This window comes from Rhinoderma darwinii, chromosome 3 (genome assembly GCF_050947455.1).
Source record: "Rhinoderma darwinii isolate aRhiDar2 chromosome 3, aRhiDar2.hap1, whole genome shotgun sequence".
In the NCBI taxonomy this organism is placed as follows: domain Eukaryota; kingdom Metazoa; phylum Chordata; class Amphibia; order Anura; family Rhinodermatidae; genus Rhinoderma; species Rhinoderma darwinii.
The window spans coordinates 261,315,492-261,334,019 of record NC_134689.1 but is presented as its reverse complement, the minus strand read 5'-3'; the positions used below and the strand labels follow the sequence as shown (position 1 = coordinate 261,334,019).

At 36.5% G+C, this 18,528-nt stretch overlaps 10 non-coding genes across 10 annotated transcripts; all 10 read right to left on the bottom strand.

Moving 5' to 3' along the window:
• Positions 1-623: 623 nt before the first annotated feature.
• TRNAI-AAU (transfer RNA isoleucine (anticodon AAU)) lies at positions 624-697 on the bottom strand. The gene has a single exon. It is a non-coding gene; the product is annotated as a tRNA-Ile (tRNA).
• Positions 698-1,517: 820 nt separating this feature from the next.
• On the bottom strand, positions 1,518-1,591 carry TRNAI-AAU (transfer RNA isoleucine (anticodon AAU)). Its single transcript has one exon. It is a non-coding gene; the product is annotated as a tRNA-Ile (tRNA).
• Positions 1,592-5,134: 3,543 nt separating this feature from the next.
• TRNAI-AAU (transfer RNA isoleucine (anticodon AAU)) lies at positions 5,135-5,208 on the bottom strand. Its single transcript has one exon. It is a non-coding gene; the product is annotated as a tRNA-Ile (tRNA).
• A 1,682-nt stretch (positions 5,209-6,890) lies between these two features.
• On the bottom strand, positions 6,891-6,964 carry TRNAI-AAU (transfer RNA isoleucine (anticodon AAU)). Its single transcript has one exon. It is a non-coding gene; the product is annotated as a tRNA-Ile (tRNA).
• Positions 6,965-7,958: 994 nt separating this feature from the next.
• On the bottom strand, positions 7,959-8,032 carry TRNAI-AAU (transfer RNA isoleucine (anticodon AAU)). The gene has a single exon. It is a non-coding gene; the product is annotated as a tRNA-Ile (tRNA).
• Positions 8,033-9,037: 1,005 nt separating this feature from the next.
• TRNAI-AAU (transfer RNA isoleucine (anticodon AAU)) lies at positions 9,038-9,111 on the bottom strand. Its single transcript has one exon. It is a non-coding gene; the product is annotated as a tRNA-Ile (tRNA).
• A 1,888-nt stretch (positions 9,112-10,999) lies between these two features.
• On the bottom strand, positions 11,000-11,073 carry TRNAI-AAU (transfer RNA isoleucine (anticodon AAU)). Its single transcript has one exon. It is a non-coding gene; the product is annotated as a tRNA-Ile (tRNA).
• An 822-nt stretch (positions 11,074-11,895) lies between these two features.
• Positions 11,896-11,969, bottom strand: TRNAI-AAU (transfer RNA isoleucine (anticodon AAU)). The gene has a single exon. It is a non-coding gene; the product is annotated as a tRNA-Ile (tRNA).
• An 821-nt stretch (positions 11,970-12,790) lies between these two features.
• TRNAI-AAU (transfer RNA isoleucine (anticodon AAU)) lies at positions 12,791-12,864 on the bottom strand. Its single transcript has one exon. It is a non-coding gene; the product is annotated as a tRNA-Ile (tRNA).
• Positions 12,865-15,485: 2,621 nt separating this feature from the next.
• Positions 15,486-15,559, bottom strand: TRNAI-AAU (transfer RNA isoleucine (anticodon AAU)). Its single transcript has one exon. It is a non-coding gene; the product is annotated as a tRNA-Ile (tRNA).
• Positions 15,560-18,528: the final 2,969 nt, after the last annotated feature.

Here is an 18,528-nt window from a genome sequence, read left to right as displayed (position 1 = left end):
CTGCCATTAAAAACAAGAACTTGTCTCGCTAAAAACAAGCCCTTATATGACTATGAGGACGGAAAAATAATAAAGTTATGACTATCGGAATACAAAGAGGCAAAATCAAGATATTATTTTTGTCCTTAAGGTTGAAATTGGACCTCTAAGATGATTTCATGCAACAAACTCTGCATTTCTATAAATCACCGGTTAGACCATACATGGAATATTGTGTACAGTTTTGAGCACCTGTGTATGAGAAGGACATTGCTGAACTAGAATGCGTACAAAGAAGGGAAAGCAAGGTAATTAAAGGACCTCATCACAGACGGGGATTCTTTACTGTAAGAGCAGTTCGACGATTGAACTCTCTGCCACATTGAAAAGTGTTTTTTTTGAAAAATATAAAATTTCATCATATTTGTACCAGATTCTGGAGATGGAACTTTGATCCAGGAATTTATTCTAATAGCCATATTTGGAGTAAGGGAGGAATTTTTCCCCTAATGACAACATTGGAATTCACTCCAAGACAGTTTTTGCCTTCCTCTGGATCAACACGGCAGGTTTATAGGTTGAATTTGATGGACCTTTTTTCAATATTATCAACTATTCAACTCTGTAACAAAAGTGAGCTTCCATGACCCGTACGGGGATCGAACCCGTGACCTTGGCGTTATTAGCACCACGCTCTAACCAACTGAGCTAACCGGCCACTTTTACACCAAAGATTCACGTCACGTCAGTAGAAAATACATGCAAACGTGTATTCATATTGATATCCTATTAACCTGAATAATAAAATAAACTTGCAATTTTTACTACTCAAAAAGCATTGGACAAATTGCTTTTGTGTTTTCCATTCCACCCCACAAAGAGTTTTCTTTCAGTACATTATATGGTACATTAAATGCTGCCATTAAAAACAAGAACTTGTCTCGCTAAAAACAAGCCCTTATATGACTATGAGGACGGAAAAATAATAAAGTTATGACTATCGGAATACAAAGAGGCAAAATCAAGATATTATTTTTGTCCTTAAGGTTGAAATTGGACCTCTAAGATGATTTCATGCAACAAACTCTGCATTTCTATAAATCACCGGTTAGACCATACATGGAATATTGTGTACAGTTTTGAGCACCTGTGTATGAGAAGGACATTGCTGAACTAGAATGCGTACAAAGAAGGGAAAGCAAGGTAATTAAAGGACCTCATCACAGACGGGGATTCTTTACTGTAAGAGCAGTTCGACGATTGAACTCTCTGCCACATTGAAAAGTGTTTTTTTGAAAAATATAAAATGTCATCATATTTGTACCAGATTCTGGAGATGGAGCTTTGATCCAGGAATTTATTCTAATAGCCATATTTGGAGTAAGGGAGGAATTTTTCCCCTAATGACAACATTGGAATGCACTCCAAGACAGTTTTTGCCTTCCTCTGGATCAACACGGCAGGTTTATAGGTTGAATTTGATGGACCTTTTTTCAATATTATCAACTATTCAACTCTGTAACAAAAGTGAGCTTCCATGACCCGTACGGGGATCGAACCCGTGACCTTGGCGTTATTAGCACCACACTCTAACCAACTGAGCTAACCGGCCACTTTTACACCAAAGATTCACGTCACGTCAGTAGAAAATACATGCAAACGTGTATTCATATTGATATCCTATTAACCTGAATAATAAAATAAACTTGCAATTTTTACTACTCAAAAAGCATTGGACAAATTGCTTTTGTGTTTTCCATTCCACCCCACAAAGAGTTTTCTTTCAGTACATTATATGGTACATTAAATGCTGCCATTAAAAACAAGAACTTGTCTCGCTAAAAACAAGCCCTTATATGACTATGAGGACGGAAAAATAATAAAGTTATGACTATCGGAATACAAAGAGGCAAAATCAAGATATTATTTTTGTCCTTAAGGTTGAAATTGGACCTCTAAGATGATTTCATGCAACAAACTCTGCATTTCTATAAATCACCGGTTAGACCATACATGGAATATTGTGTACAGTTTTGAGCACCTGTGTATGAGAAGGACATTGCTGAACTAGAATGCGTGCAAAGAAGGGAAAGCAAGGTAATTAAAGGACCTCATCACAGACGGGGATTCTTTACTGTAAGAGCAGTTCGACGATTGAACTCTCTGCCACATTGAAAAGTGTTTTTTTGAAAAATATAAAATGTCATCATATTTGTACCAGATTCTGGAGATGGAACTTTGATCCAGGAATTTATTCTAATAGCCATATTTGGAGTAAGGGAGGAATTTTTCCCCTAATGACAACATTGGAATGCACTCCAAGACAGTTTTTGCCTTCCTCTGGATCAACACGGCAGGTTTATAGGTTGAATTTGATGGACCTTTTTTCAATATTATCAACTATTCAACTCTGTAACAAGCATGTAACAAAAGTGAGCTTCCATGGCCCATACGGGGATCGAACCCGTGACCTTGGCGTTATTAGCAACACACTCTAACCAACTGAGCTAACCGGCCACTTTTACACCAAAGATTCACGTCACGTCAGTAGAAAATACATGCAAACGTGTATTCATATTGATATCCTATTAACCTGAATAATAAAATAAACTTGCAATTTTTACTACTCAAAAAGCATTGGACAAATTGCTTTTGTGTTTTCCATTCCACCCCACAAAGAGTTTTCTTCAGTACATTATATGGTACATTAAATGCTGCCATTAAAAACAAGAACTTGTCTCCCTAAAAACAAGCCCTTATATGACTATGAGGACGGAAAAATAATAAAGTTATGACTATCGGAATACAAAGAGGCAAAATCAAGATATTATTTTTGTCCTTAAGGTTGAAATTGGACCTCTAAGATGATTTCATGCAACAAACTCTGCATTTCTATAAATCACCGGTTAGACCATACATGGAATATTGTGTACAGTTTTGAGCACCTGTGTATGAGAAGGACATTGCTGAACTAGAATGCGTGCAAAGAAGGGAAAGCAAGGTAATTAAAGGACCTCATCACAGACGGGGATTCTTTACTGTAAGAGCAGTTCGACGATTGAACTCTCTGCCACATTGAAAAGTGTTTTTTTGAAAAATATAAAATTTCATCATATTTGTACCAGATTCTGGAGATGGAACTTTGATCCAGGAATTTATTCTAATAGCCATATTTGGAGTAAGGGAGGAATTTTTCCCCTAATGACAACATTGGAATGCACTCCAAGACAGTTTTTGCCTTCCTCTGGATCAACACGGCAGGTTTATAGGTTGAATTTGATGGACCTTTTTTCAATATTATCAACTATTCAACTCTGTAACAAGCATGTAACAAAAGTGAGCTTCCATGGCCCATACGGGGATCGAACCCATGACCTTGGCGTTATTAGCAACACTCTCTAACCAACTGAGCTAACCGGCCACTTTTACACTAAAGATTCACGTCACGTCAGTAGAAAATACATGCAAACGTTTATTCATATTGATATCCTATTAACCTGAATAATAAAATAAACTTGCAATTTTTACTACTCAAAAAGCATTGGACAAATTGCTTTTGTGTTTTCCATTCCACCCCACAAAGAGTTTTCTTCAGTACATTATATGGTACATTAAATGCTGCCATTAAAAACAAGAACTTGTCTCGCTAAAAACAAGCCCTTATATGACTATGAGGACGTAAAAATAATAAAGTTATGACTATCGGAATACAAAGAGGCAAAATCAAGATATTATTTTTGTCCTTAAGGTTGAAATTGGACCTCTAAGATGATTTCATGCAACAAACTCTGCATTTCTATAAATCACCGGTTAGACCATACATGGAATATTGTGTACAGTTTTGAGCACCTGTGTATGAGAAGGACATTGCTGAACTAGAATGCGTGCAAAGAAGGGAAAGCAAGGTAATTAAAGGACCTCATCACAGACGGGGATTCTTTACTGTAAGAGCAGTTCGACGATTGAACTCTCTGCCACATTGAAAAGTGTTTTTTTGAAAAATATAAAATTTCATCATATTTGTACCAGATTCTGGAGATGGAACTTTGATCCAGGAATTTATTCTAATAGCCATATTTGGAGTAAGGGAGGAATTTTTCCCCTAATGACAACATTGGAATGCACTCCAAGACAGTTTTTGCCTTCCTCTGGATCAACACGGCAGGTTTATAGGTTGAATTTGATGGACCTTTTTTCAATATTATCAACTATTCAACTCTGTAACAAGCATGTAACAAAAGTGAGCTTCCATGGCCCATACGGGGATCGAACCCATGACCTTGGCGTTATTAGCAACACTCTCTAACCAACTGAGCTAACCGGCCACTTTTACACTAAAGATTCACGTCACGTCAGTAGAAAATACATGCAAACGTTTATTCATATTGATATCCTATTAACCTGAATAATAAAATAAACTTGCAATTTTTACTACTCAAAAAGCATTGGACAAATTGCTTTTGTGTTTTCCATTCCACCCCACAAAGAGTTTTCTTCAGTACATTATATGGTACATTAAATGCTGCCATTAAAAACAAGAACTTGTCTCGCTAAAAACAAGCCCTTATATGACTATGAGGACGTAAAAATAATAAAGTTATGACTATCGGAATACAAAGAGGCAAAATCAAGATATTATTTTTGTCCTTAAGGTTGAAATTGGACCTCTAAGATGATTTCATGCAACAAACTCTGCATTTCTATAAATCACCGGTTAGACCATACATGGAATATTGTGTACAGTTTTGAGCACCTGTGTATGAGAAGGACATTGCTGAACTAGAATGCGTGCAAAGAAGGGAAAGCAAGGTAATTAAAGGACCTCATCACAGACGGGGATTCTTTACTGTAAGAGCAGTTCGACGATTGAACTCTCTGCCACATTGAAAAGTGTTTTTTTGAAAAATATAAAATGTCATCATATTTGTACCAGATTCTGGAGATGGAACTTTGATCCAGGAATTTATTCTAATAGCCATATTTGGAGTAAGGGAGGAATTTTTCCCCTAATGACAACATTGGAATGCACTCCAAGACAGTTTTTGCCTTCCTCTGGATCAACACGGCAGGTTTATAGGTTGAATTTGATGGACCTTTTTTCAATATTATCAACTATTCAGCTCTGTAACAAGCATGTAACAAAAGTGAGCTTCCATGGCCCATACGGGGATCGAACCCATGACCTTGGCGTTATTAGCACCACGCTCTAACCAACTGAGCTAACCGGCCACTTATCCACCAAAGATTCACGTCACGTCAGTAGAAAATACATGCAAACGTGTATTCATATTGATATCCTATTAACCTGAATAATAAAATAAACTTGCAATTTTTACTACTCAAAAAGCATTGGACAAATTGCTTTTGTGTTTTCCATTCCACCCCACAAAGAGTTTTCTTTCAGTACATTATATGGTACATTAAATGCTGCCATTAAAAACAAGAACTTGTCTCGCTAAAAACAAGCCCTTATATGACTATGAGGACGGAAAAATAATAAAGTTATGACTATCGGAATACAAAGAGGCAAAATCAAGATATTATTTTTGTCCTTAAGGTTGAAATTGGACCTCTAAGATGATTTCATGCAACAAACTCTGCATTTCTATAAATCACCGGTTAGACCATACATGGAATATTGTGTACTGTTTTGAGCACCTGTGTATGAGAAGGACATTGCTGAACTAGAATGCGTGCAAAGAAGGGAAAGCAAGGTAATTAAAGGACCTCATCACAGACGGGGATTCTTTACTGTAAGAGCAGTTCGACGATTGAACTCTCTGCCACATTGAAAAGTGTTTTTTTGAAAAATATAAAATGTCATCATATTTGTACCAGATTCTGGAGATGGAACTTTGATCCAGGAATTTATTCTAATAGCCATATTTGGAGTAAGGGATGAATTTTTCCCCTAATGACAACATTGGAATGCACTCCAAGACAGTTTTTGCCTTCCTCTGGATCAACACGGCAGGTTTATAGGTTGAATTTGATGGACCTTTTTTCAATATTATCAACTATTCAACTCTGTAAGAAAAGTGAGCTTCTATGGCCCGTACGGGGATCGAACCAGTGACCTTGGCGTTATTAGCACCACGCTCTAACCAACTGAGCTAACCAGCCACTTTTACACCAAAGATTCACGTCACGTCAGTAGAAAATACATGCAAACGTGTAAAATAAACTTGCAATTTTTACTACTCAAAAAGCATTGGACAAATTGCTTTTGTGTTTTCCATTCCACCCCACAAAGAGTTTTCTTTCAGTACATTATATGGTACATTAAATCCTGCCATTAAAAACAAGAACTTGTCTCGCTAAAAACAAGCCCTTATATGACTATGAGAACGGAAAAATAATAAAGTTATGACTATCGGAATACAAAGAGGCAAAATCAAGATATTATTTTTGTCCTTAAGGTTGAAATTGGACCTCTAAGATGATTTCATGCAACAAACTCTGCATTTCTATAAATCACCGGTTAGACCATACATGGAATATTGTGTACAGTTTTGAGCACCTGTGTATGAGAAGGACATTGCTGAACTAGAATGCGTGCAAAGAAGGGAAAGCAAGGTAATTAAAGGACCTCATCACAGACGGGGATTCTTTACTGTAAGAGCAGTTCGACGATTGAACTCTCTGCCACATTGAAAAGTGTTTTTTTGAAAAATATAAAATTTCATCATATTTGTACTAGATTCTGGAGATGGAACTTTGATCCAGGAATTTATTCTAATAGCCATATTTGGAGTAAGGGAGGAATTTTTCCCCTAATGACAACATTGGAATGCACTCCAAGACAGTTTTTGCCTTCCTCTGGATCAACACGGCAGGTTTATAGGTTGAATTTGATGGACCTTTTTTCAATATTATCAACTATTCAACTCTGTAACAAAAGTGAGCTTCCATGGCCCGTACGGGGATCGAACCCGTGACCTTGGCGTTATTAGCACCACGCTCTAACCAACTGAGCTAACCAGCCACTTTTACACAAAAGATTCACGTCACGTCAGTAGAAAATACATGCAAACGTGTATTCATATTGATATCCTATTAACCTGAATAATAAAATAAACTTGCAATTTTTACTACTCAAAAAGCATTGGACAAATTGCTTTTGTGTTTTCCATTCCACCCCACAAAGAGTTTTCTTCAGTACATTATATGGTACATTAAATGCTGCCATTAAAAACAAGAACTTGTATCGCTAAAAACAAGCCCTTATATGACTATGAGGACGGAAAAATAATAAAGTTATGACTATCGGAATACAAAGAGGCAAAATCAAGATATTATTTTTCCATTCCACCCCACAAAGAGTTTTCTTTCAGTACATTATATGGTACATTAAATGCTGCCATTAAAAACAAGAACTTGTCTCGCTAAAAACAAGCCCTTATATGACTATGAGGACGGAAAAATAATAAAGTTATGACTATCGGAATACAAAGAGGCAAAATCAAGATATTATTTTTGTCCTTAAGGTTGAAATTGAACCTCTAAGATGATTTCATGCAACAAACTCTGCATTTCTATAAATCACCGGTTAGACCATACATGGAATATTGTGTACAGTTTTAAGCACCTGTGTATGAGAAGGACATTGCTGAACTAGAATGCGTGCAAAGAAGGGAAAGCAAGGTAATTAAAGGACCTCATCACAGACGGGGATTCTTTACTGTAAGAGCAGTTCGACGATTGAACTCTCTGCCACATTGAAAAGTGTTTTTTTGAAAAATATAAAATTTCATCATATTTGTACTAGATTCTGGAGATGGAACTTTGATCCAGGAATTTATTCTAATAGCCATATTTGGAGTAAGGGAGGAATTTTTCCCCTAATGACAACATTGGAATGCACTCCAAGACAGTTTTTGCCTTCCTCTGGATCAACACGGCAGGTTTATAGGTTGAATTTGATGGACCTTTTTTCAATATTATCAACTATTCAACTCTGTAACAAAAGTGAGCTTCCATGGCCCGTACGGGGATCGAACCCGTGACCTTGGCGTTATTAGCACCACACTCTAACCAACTGAGCTAACCGGCCACTTTTACACCAAAGATTCACGTCACGTCAGTAGAAAATACATGCAAACGTGTATTCATATTGATATCCTATTAACCTGAATAATAAAATAAACTTGCAATTTTTACTACTCAAAAAGCATTGGACAAATTGCTTTTGTGTTTTCCATTCCACCCCACAAAGAGTTTTCTTCAGTACATTATATGGTACATTAAATGCTGCCATTAAAAAAAAGAACTTGTCTCGCTAAAAACAAGCCCTTATATGACTATGAGGACGGAAAAATAATAAAGTTATGACTATCGGAATACAAAGAGGCAAAATCAAGATATTATTTTTCCATTCCACCCCACAAAGAGGTTTCTTTCAGTACATTATATGGTACATTAAATGCTGCCATTAAAAACAAGAACTTGTCTCGCTAAAAACAAGCCCTTATATGACTATGAGGACGGAAAAATAATAAAGTTATGACTATCGGAATACAAAGAGGCAAAATCAAGATATTATTTTTGTCCTTAAGGTTGAAATTGAACCTCTAAGATGATTTCATGCAACAAACTCTGAATTTCTATAAATCACCGGTTAGACCATACATGGAATATTGTGTACAGTTTTAAGCACCTGTGTATGAGAAGGACATTGCTGAACTAGAATGCGTGCAAAGAAGGGAAAGCAAGGTAATTAAAGGACCTCATCACAGACTGGGATTCTTTACTGTAAGAGCAGTTCGACGATTGAACTCTCTGCCACATTGAAAAGTGTTTTTTTGAAAAATATAAAATTTCATCATATTTGTACCAGATTCTGGAGATGGAACTTTGATCCAGGAATTTATTCTAATAGCCATATTTGGAGTAAGGGAGGAATTTTCCCCCTAATGACAACATTGGAATGCACTCCAAGACAGTTTTTGCCTTCCTCTGGATCAACACGGCAGGTTTATAGGTTGAATTTGATGGACCTTTTTTCAATATTATCAACTATTCAACTCTGTAACAAGCATGTAACAAAAGTGAGCTTCCATGGCCCGTACGGGGATCGAACCCGTGACCTTGGCGTTATTAGCACCACGCTCTAACCAACTGAGCTAACCGGCCACTTTTACACCAAAGATTCACGTCACGTCAGTAGAAAATACATGCAAACGTGTATTCATATTGATATCCTATTAACCTGAATAATAAAATAAACTTGCAATTTTTACTACTCAAAAAGCATTGGACAAATTGCTTTTGTGTTTTCCATTCCACCCCACAGAGAGTTTTCTTTCAGTACATTATATGGTACATTAAATGCTGACATTAAAAACAAGAACTTGTCTCGCTAAAAACAAGCCCTTATATGACTATGAGGACGGAAAAATAATAAAGTTATGACTATCGGAATACAAAGAGGCAAAATCAAGATATTATTTTTCCATTCCACCCCACAAAGAGTTTTCTTTCAGTACATTATATGGTACATTAAATGCTGCCATTAAAAACAAGAACTTGTCTCGCTAAAAACAAGCCCTTATATGACTATGAGGACGGAAAAATAATAAAGTTATGACTATCAGAATACAAAGAGGCAAAATCAAGATATTATTTTTGTCCTTAAGGTTGAAATTGAACCTCTAAGATGATTTCATGCAACAAACTCTGCATTTCTATAAATCACCGGTTAGACCATACATGGAATATTGTGTACAGTTTTAAGCACCTGTGTATGAGAAGGACATTGCTGAACTAGAATGCGTGCAAAGAAGGGAAAGCAAGGTAATTAAAGGACCTCATCACAGACGGGGATTCTTTACTGTAAGAGCAGTTCGACGATTGAACTCTCTGCCACATTGAAAAGTGTTTTTTTGAAAAATATAAAATTTCATCATATTTGTACCAGATTCTGGAGATGGAACTTTGATCCAGGAATTTATTCTAATAGCCATATTTGGAGTAAGGGAGGAATTTTTCCCCTAATGAGAAAATTGGAATGCACTCCAAGACAGTTTTTGCCTTCCTCTGGATCAACACGGCAGGTTTATAGGTTGAATTTGATGGACCTTTTTTCAATATTATCAACTATTCAACTCTGTAACAAAAGTGAGCTTCCATGACCCGTACGGGGATCGAACCCGTGACCTTGGTGTTATTAGCACCACGCTCTAACCAACTGAGCTAACCGGCCACTTTTACACCAAAGATTCACGTCACGTCAGTAGAAAATACATGCAAACGTGTATTCATATTGATATCCTATTAACCTGAATAATAAAATAAACTTGCAATTTTTACTACTCAAAAAGCATTGGACAAATTGCTTTTGTGTTTTCCATTCCACCCCACAAAGAGTTTTCTTCAGTACATTATATGGTACATTAAATGCTGCCATTAAAAACAAGAACTTGTCTCGCTAAAAACAAGCCCTTATATGACTATGAGGACGGAAAAATAATAAAGTTATGACTATCGGAATACAAAGAGGCAAAATCAAGATATTATTTTTGTCCTTAAGGTTGAAATTGGACCTCTAAGATGATTTCATGCAACAAACTCTGCATTTCTATAAATCACCGGTTAGACCATACATGGAATATTGTGTACAGTTTTGAGCACCTGTGTATGAGAAGGACATTGCTGAACTAGAATGCGTGCAAAGAAGGGAAAGCAAGGTAATTAAAGGACCTCATCACAGACGGGGATTCTTTACTGTAAGAGCAGTTCGACGATTGAACTCTCTGCCACATTGAAAAGTGTTTTTTTGAAAAATATAAAATTTCATCATATTTGTACCAGATTCTGGAGATTAAACTTTGATCCAGTAATTTATTCTAATAGCCATATTTGGAGTAAGGGAGGAATTTTTCCCCTAATGACAACATTGGAATGCACTCCAAGACAGTTTTTGCCTTCCTCTGGATCAACACGGCAGGTTTATAGGTTGAATTTGATGGACCTTTTTTCAATATTATCAACTATTCAACTCTGTAACAAAAGTGAGCTTCCATGGCCCATACGGGGATCGAACCCGTGACCTTGGCGTTATTAGCACCACGCTCTAACCAACTGAGCTAACCGGCCACTTTTACACCAAAGATTCACGTCACGTCAGTATAAAATACATGCAAACGTGTATTCATATTGATATCCTATTAACCTGAATAATAAAATAAACTTGCAATTTTTACTACTCAAAAAGCATTGGACAAATTGCTTTTGTGTTTTCCATTCCACCCCACAAAGAGTTTTCTTCAGTACATTATATGGTACATTAAATGCTGCCATTAAAAACAAGAACTTGTCTCGCTAAAAACAAGCCCTTATATGACTATGAGGACGGAAAAATAATAAATTTATGACTATCGGAATACAAAGAGGCAAAATCAAGATATTATTTTTGTCCTTAAGGTTGAAATTGGACCTCTAAGATGATTTCATGCAACAAACTCTGCATTTCTATAAATCACCGGTTACACCATACATCGAATATTGTGTACAGTTTTGAGCACCTGTGTATGAGAAGGACATTGCTGAACTAGAATGCGTGCAAAGAAGGGAAAGCAAGGTAATTAAAGGACCTCATCACAGACGGGGATTCTTTACTGTAAGAGCAGTTCGACGATTGAACTCTCTGCCACATTGAAAAGTGTTTTTTTGAAAAATATAAAATTTCATCATATTTGTACCAGATTCTGGAGATGGAACTTTGATCCAGGAATTTATTCTAATAGCCATATTTGGAGTAAGGGAGGAATTTTTCCCCTAATGACAACATTGGAATGCACTCCAAGACAGTTTTTGCCTTCCTCTGGATCAACACGGCAGGTTTATAGGTTGAATTTGATGGACCTTTTTTCAATATTATCAACTATTCAATAAGCATGTAACAAAAGTGAGCTTCCATGGCCCATACGGGGATCGAACCCGTGACCTTGGCGTTATTAGCACCACGCTCTAACCAACTGAGCTAACCGGCCACTTTTACACCAAAGATTCACGTCACGTCAGTAGAAAATACATGCAAACGTGTATTCATATTGATATCCTATTAACCTGAATAATAAAATAAACTTGAAATTTGTACTACTCAAAAAGCATTGGACAAATTGCTTTTGTGTTTTCCATTCCACCCACAAAGAGTTTTCTTCAGTACATTATATGGTACATTAAATGCTGCCATTAAAAACAAGAACTTGTCTCGCTAAAAACAAGCCCTTATATGACTATGAGGACGGAAAAATAATAAAGTTATGACTATCGGAATACAAAGAGGCAAAATCAAGATATTATTTTTGTCCTTAAGGTTGAAATTGGACCTCTAAGATGATTTCATGCAACAAACTCTGCATTTCTATAAATCACCGGTTAGACCATACATGGAATATTGTGTACAGTTTTAAGCACCTGTGTATGAGAAGGACATTGCTGAACTAGAATGCGTGCAAAGAAGGGAAAGCAAGGTAATTAAAGGACCTCATCACAGACGGGGATTCTTTACTGTAAGAGCAGTTCGACGATTGAACTCTCTGCCACATTGAAAAGTGTTTTTTTGAAAAATATAAAATTTCATCATATTTGTACCAGATTCTGGAGATGGAACTTTGATCCAGGAATTTATTCTAATAGCCATATTTGGAGTAAGGGAGGAATTTTTCCCCTAATGACAACATTGGAATGCACTCCAAGACAGTTTTTGCCTTCCTCTGGATCAACACGGCAGGTTTATAGGTTGAATTTGATGGACCTTTTTTCAATATTATCAACTATTCAATAAGCATGTAACAAAAGTGAGCTTCCATGGCCCATACGGGGATCGAACCCGTGACCTTGGCGTTATTAGCACCACGCTCTAACCAACTGAGCTAACCGGCCACTTTTACACCAAAGATTCACGTCACGTCAGTAGAAAATACATGCAAACGTGTATTCATATTGATATCCTATTAACCTGAATAATAAAATAAACTTGAAATTTGTACTACTCAAAAAGCATTGGACAAATTGCTTTTGTGTTTTCCATTCCACCCACAAAGAGTTTTCTTCAGTACATTATATGGTACATTAAATGCTGCCATTAAAAACAAGAACTTGTCTCGCTAAAAACAAGCCCTTATATGACTATGAGGACGGAAAAATAATAAAGTTATGACTATCGGAATACAAAGAGGCAAAATCAAGATATTATTTTTGTCCTTAAGGTTGAAATTGGACCTCTAAGATGATTTCATGCAACAAACTCTGCATTTCTATAAATCACCGGTTAGACCATACATGGAATATTGTGTACAGTTTTAAGCACCTGTGTATGAGAAGGACATTGCTGAACTAGAATGCGTGCAAAGAAGGGAAAGCAAGGTAATTAAAGGACCTCATCACAGACGGGGATTCTTTACTGTAAGAGCAGTTCGACGATTGAACTCTCTGCCACATTGAAAAGTGTTTTTTTGAAAAATATAAAATTTCATCATATTTGTACCAGATTCTGGAGATGGAACTTTGATCCAGGAATTTATTCTAATAGCCATATTTGGAGTAAGGGAGGAATTTTTCCCCTAATGACAACATTGGAATGCACTCCAAGACAGTTTTTGCCTTCCTCTGGATCAACACGGCAGGTTTATAGGTTGAATTTGATGGACCTTTTTTCAATATTATCAACTATTCAATAAGCATGTAACAAAAGTGAGCTTCCATGGTCCATACGGGGATCGAACCCGTGACCTTGGCGTTATTAGCACCACGCTCTAACCAACTGAGCTAACCGGCCACTTTTACACCAAAGATTCACGTCACGTCAGTAGAAAATACATGCAAACGTGTATTCATATTGATATCCTATTAACCTGAATAATAAAATAAACTTGAAATTTGTACTACTCAAAAAGCATTGGACAAATTGCTTTTGTGTTTTCCATTCCACCCACAAAGAGTTTTCTTCAGTACATTATATGGTACATTAAATGCTGCCATTAAAAACAAGAACTTGTCTCGCTAAAAACAAGCCCTTATATGACTATGAGGACGGAAAAATAATAAAGTTATGACTATCGGAATACAAAGAGGCAAAATCAAGATATTATTTTTGTCCTTAAGGTTGAAATTGGACCTCTAAGATGATTTCATGCAACAAACTCTGCATTTCTATAAATCACCGGTTAGACCATACATGGAATATTGTGTACAGTTTTAAGCACCTGTGTATGAGAAGGACATTGCTGAACTAGAATGCGTGCAAAGAAGGGAAAGCAAGGTAATTAAAGGACCTCATCACAGACGGGGATTCTTTACTGTAAGAGCAGTTCGACGATTGAACTCTCTGCCACATTGAAAAGTGTTTTTTTGAAAAATATAAAATTTCATCATATTTGTTCCAGATTCTGGAGATGGAACTTTGATCCAGGAATTTATTCTAATAGCCATATTTGGAGTAAGGGAGGAATTTTTCCCCTAATGACAACATTGGAATGCACTCCAAGACAGTTTTTGCCTTCCTCTGGATCAACACGGCAGGTTTATAGGTTGAATTTGATGGACCTTTTTTCAATATTATCAACTATTCAACTCTGTAACAAGCATGTAACAAAAGTGAGCTTCCATGGCCCATACGGGGATAGAAACCCGTGACCTTGGCGTTATTAGCACCACGCTCTAACCAACTGAGCTAATCGGCCACTTTTACACAAAAGATTCACGTCACGTCAGTAGAAAATACATGCAAACGTGTATTCATATTGATATCCTATTAACCTGAATAATAAAATAAACTTGCAATTTTTACTACTCAAAAAGCATTGGACAAATTGCTTTTGTGTTTTCCATTCCACCCCACAAAGAGTTTTCTTCAGTACATTATATGGTACATTAAATGCTGCCATTAAAAACAAGAACTTGTCTCGCTAAAAACAAGCCCTTATATGACTATGAGGACGGAAAAATAATAAAGTTATGACTATCGGAATACAAAGAGGCAAAATCAAGATATTATTTTTGTCCTTAAGGTTGAAATTGAACCTCTAAGATGATTTCATGCAACAAACTCTGCATTTCTATAAATCACCGGTTAGACCATACATGGAATATTGTGTACAGTTTTAAGCACCTGTGTATGAGAAGGACATTGCTGAACTAGAATGCGTGCAAAGAAGGGAAAGCAAGGTAATTAAAGGACCTCATCACAGACGGGGATTCTTTACTGTAAGAGCAGTTCGACGATTGAACTCTCTGCCACAATGAAAAGTGTTTTTTTGAAAAATATAAAATGTCATCATATTTGTTCCAGATTCTGGAGATGGAACTTTGATCCAGGAATTTATTCTAATAGCCATATTTGGAGTAAGGGAGGAATTTTTCCCCTAGTGACAACATTGGAATGCACTCCAAGACAGTTTTTGCCTTCCTCTGGATCAACACGGCAGGTTTATAGGTTGAATTTGATGGACCTTTTTTCAATATTATCAACTATTCAATAAGCATGTAACAAAAGTGAGCTTCCATGGCCCATACGGGGATCGAACCCGTGACCTTGGCGTTATTAGCACCACGCTCTAACCAACTGAGCTAACCAGCCACTTTTACACCAAAGATTCACGTCACGTCAGTAGAAAATACATGCAAACGTGTATTCATATTGATATCCTATTAACCTGAATAATAAAATAAACTTGAAATTTGTACTACTCAAAAAGCATTGGACAAATTGCTTTTGTGTTTTCCATTCCACCCACAAAGAGTTTTCTTCAGTACATTATATGGTACATTAAATGCTGCCATTAAAAACAAGAACTTGTCTCGCTAAAAACAAGCCCTTATATGACTATGAGGACGGAAAAATAATAAAGTTATGACTATCGGAATACAAAGAGGCAAAATCAAGATATTATTTTTGTCCTTAAGGTTGAAATTGGACCTCTAAGATGATTTCATGCAACAAACACTGCATTTCTATAAATCACCGGTTAGACCATACATGGAATATTGTGTACAGTTTTAAGCACCTGTGTATGAGAAGGACATTGCTGAACTAGAATGCGTGCAAAGAAGGGAAAGCAAGGTAATTAAAGGACCTCATCACAGACGGGGATTCTTTACTGTAAGAGCAGTTCGACGATTGAACTCTCTGCCACATTGAAAAGTGTTTTTTTGAAAAATATAAAATTTCATCATATTTGTTCCAGATTCTGGAGATGGAACTTTGATCCAGGAATTTATTCTAATAGCCATATTTGGAGTAAGGGAGGAATTTTTCCCCTAATGACAACATTGGAATGCACTCCAAGACAGTTTTTGCCTTCCTCTGGATCAACACGGCAGGTTTATAGGTTGAATTTGATGGACCTTTTTTCAATATTATCAACTATTCAACTCTGTAACAAGCACGTAACAAGCACGTAACAAAAGTGAGCTTCCATGGCCCGTACAGGGATCGAACCCATGACCTTGGCATTATTAGCACCACGCTCTAACCAACTGAGCTAACCAGCCACTTTTACACCAAAGATTCACGTCACGTCAGTAGAAAATACATGCAAACGTGTATTCATATTGATATCCTATTAACCTGAATAATAAAATAAACTTGCAATTTGTACTACTCAAAAAGCATTGGACAAATTGCTTTTGTGTTTTCCATTCCACCCACAAAGAGTTTTCTTCAGTACATTATATGGTACATTAAATGCTGCCATTAAAAACAAGAACTTGTCTCGCTAAAAACAAGCCCTTATATGACTATGAGGACGGAAAAATAATAAAGTTATGACTATCGGAATACAAAGAGGCAAAATCAAGATATTATTTTTGTCCTTAAGGTTGAAATTGGACCTCTAAGATGATTTCATGCAACAAACACTGCATTTCTATAAATCACCGGTTAGACCATACATGGAATATTGTGTACAGTTTTAAGCACCTGTGTATGAGAAGGACATTGCTGAACTAGAATGCGTGCAAAGAAGGGAAAGCAAGGTAATTAAAGGACCTCATCACAGACGGGGATTCTTTACTGTAAGAGCAGTTCGACGATTGAACTCTCTGCCACATTGAAAAGTGTTTTTTTGAAAAATATAAAATTTCATCATATTTGTTCCAGATTCTGGAGATTGAACTTTGATCCAGGAATTTATTCTAATAGCCATATTTGGAGTAAGGGAGGAATTTTTCCCCTAATGACAACATTGGAATGCACTCCAAGACAGTTTTTGCCTTCCTCTGGATCAACACGGCAGGTTTATAGGTTGAATTTGATGGACCTTTTTTCAATATTATCAACTATTCAACTCTGTAACAAGCACGTAACAAGCACGTAACAAAAGTGAGCTTCCATGGCCCGTACAGGGATCGAACCCATGACCTTGGCATTATTAGCACCACGCTCTAACCAACTGAGCTAACCAGCCACTTTTACACCAAAGATTCACGTCACGTCAGTAGAAAATACATGCAAACGTGTATTCATATTGATATCCTATTAACCTGAATAATAAAATAAACTTGCAATTTTTACTACTCAAAAATCATTGGACAAATTGCTTTTGTGTTTTCCATTCCACCCCACAAAGAGTTTTCTTCAGTACATTATATGGTACATTAAATGCTGCCATTAAAAACAAGAACTTGTCTCGCTAAAAACAAGCCCTTATATGACTATGAGGACGGAAAAATAATAAAGTTATGACTATCGGAATACAAAGAGGCAAAATCAAGATATTATTTTTGTCCTTAAGGTTGAAATTGGACCTCTAAGATGATTTCATGCAACAAACTCTGCATTTCTATAAATCACCGGTTAGACCATACATGGAATATTGTGTACAGTTTTGAGCACCTGTGTATGAGAAGGACATTGCTGAACTAGAATGCGTGCAAAGAAGGGAAAGCAAGGTAATTAAAGGACCTCATCACAGACGGGGATTCTTTACTGTAAGAGCAGTTCGACGATTGAACTCTCTGCCACATTGAAAAGTGTTTTTTTGAAAAATATAAAATTTCATCATATTTGTTCCAGATTCTGGAGATGGAACTTTGATCCAGGAATTTATTCTAATAGCCATATTTGGAGTAAGGGAGGAATTTTTCCCCTAATGACAACATTGGAATGCACTCCAAGACAGTTTTTGCCTTCCTCTGGATCAACACGGCAGGTTTATAGGTTGAATTTGATGGACCTTTTTTCAATATTATCAACTATTCAACTCTGTAACAAGCACGTAACAAAAGTGAGCTTCCATGGCCCGTACGGGGATCGAACCCATGACCTTGGCATTATTAGCACCACGCTCTAACCAACTGAGCTAACCAGCCACTTTTACACCAAAGATTCACGTCACGTCAGTAGAAAATACATGCAAACGTGTATTCATATTGATATCCTATTAACCTGAATAATAAAATAAACTTGCAATTTTTACTACTCAAAAATCATTGGACAAATTGCTTTTGTGTTTTCCATTCCACCCCACAAAGAGTTTTCTTCAGTACATTATATGGTACATTAAATGCTGCCATTAAAAACAAGAACTTGTCTCGCTAAAAACAAGC